The 1484-nt window shown below is 41.4% G+C and overlaps 1 long non-coding RNA gene across 1 annotated transcript; it reads left to right on the top strand.

Moving 5' to 3' along the window:
* Positions 1 to 644: 644 nt before the first annotated feature.
* On the top strand, positions 645 to 1272 carry LOC107691806 (uncharacterized). The gene is made up of 3 exons (XR_001634577.1): positions 645 to 691; positions 832 to 858; positions 1221 to 1272. It is a non-coding gene; the product is annotated as an uncharacterized LOC107691806 (long non-coding RNA).
* The last annotated feature ends 212 nt before the right edge of the window (positions 1273 to 1484 follow it).

The following is a 1484-nucleotide window of genomic DNA, read 5'->3' as shown; positions in this document are numbered from 1 at the left end:
GGCCGTAGTTGAGAGCAATGCCTGGGCATGGACCAGTCTCACGGACGGTGATACGGACACTTTCTTGACAAAATTATAGTTATATTTGTCGTCGCTCATCAGGCAGAATTCGTCTTCGCCTCTGATCATTCGTATGTTTATGTCAACGCCATTTAGCATAAATTTTTCTTGAAAGAAAATATCGCTGTGAATAGGCGCCAGCAGCTCCACAACCTTGCTCTCGGTATTGTAGAGCGATCCCTTGGTCAACCCCACGGTACGGCCCACAGGGTCGGTTTCGTCCATGTGACCCGCTGTGTCTTTGAAAAACAGACCGGCCGAGAAAAGCGATTCCAGAGCATCTTTGCTGTAGTTGATAAGACTCTCGATGATGCATCGGTAAGGGTAAGTGCTCGAGCTCTGAGATATCAAGCGATCACCGAGACTGACGTCGACTTGTGAAAATATAGTAGCTCCGGATTAATTTATTAGGGTTACCTTTGCAGGGTCTGGGATGTCGCCCCCATTAAGTCTGGTGATTTTAAGACGTAGGAACAGCAACGTGTTATTTAGGTCGATGTAATTATAACCCGTTACACGCAATACCAATTTTGGGTAAACTCTGACAATGGACCAGTGAGCTCAAAAGATTCGGTTCGTCCGAGGAGACAGATTATGCAGCAGCAGTGAACAGACTCAGACAAGGTTTGAGGTAAGAACAAGAAAGAGATTATATTTCAACAATGACTTCAGAATAAAAAAAACTATTTTTGTATCTCACACCCGGTTTACAATGACCCCAGTTTAGTTTGCATTCAGTAGTAAGGATTTGTACCCTTTCTTTCCTTACAGGGCTTTATGGCTATATCACCCGTCAAGGTAAGTTGATATTTCCCTTCTTTAACTGATTTGTTCTTAAATTTGATCTTAGTTCAGTTATTCAACACTTTGAACATTTATCAATAAAACCTCAACCAAATTTCAGAAAGAATAAACGCCCAAAAAAACAGAATCACATTCACTCTGAACACTTCAAAATTAAACAAGAGTCCAATGCTCATATTGAACACTCAGAATGATTCTTTAGAAAACCAGTCAGATCATAAATTCAGTCCAGAAATCCAGGAATTGATGAAATCCGCAGTCTCTAAAGTCTATGCCGAAAAAGGAAAAGTGATATGAAATCCCACTCCTACCATTCAAAGATGAATAAGTTCAGTTTCTGTGTTCTTTCAAAACAGGAATGTTCAAAGGATCCAGTTAATGGGCGGCTCGCAAGTCCAACTCCACCGTTACACACGCCAAAGAGAGTTGAGACAGTTCACAATCTAGGAAGGCTTCACACTTCTCTCGGTTCACATCCAAAGCAGACCACATTCAGCAACTGAAAATCAACAGAACATCACACGGAACAAAAACGAGGGAAAAAAAACCTGGCCCTGGAGACACAAGGCCAAAAGAACAATTAGCACTTTACAATGTATGCATTAATTCGGTTTAACACA

Source organism: Sinocyclocheilus anshuiensis, unplaced genomic scaffold (assembly GCF_001515605.1).
Source record: "Sinocyclocheilus anshuiensis isolate Anshui unplaced genomic scaffold, SAMN03320099.WGS_v1.1 scaffold1026, whole genome shotgun sequence".
NCBI classification, from domain to species: domain Eukaryota; kingdom Metazoa; phylum Chordata; class Actinopteri; order Cypriniformes; family Cyprinidae; genus Sinocyclocheilus; species Sinocyclocheilus anshuiensis.
The sequence above is the reverse complement of the archived record's forward strand: the minus strand, read 5'-3'. Positions and strand labels throughout refer to the sequence as shown.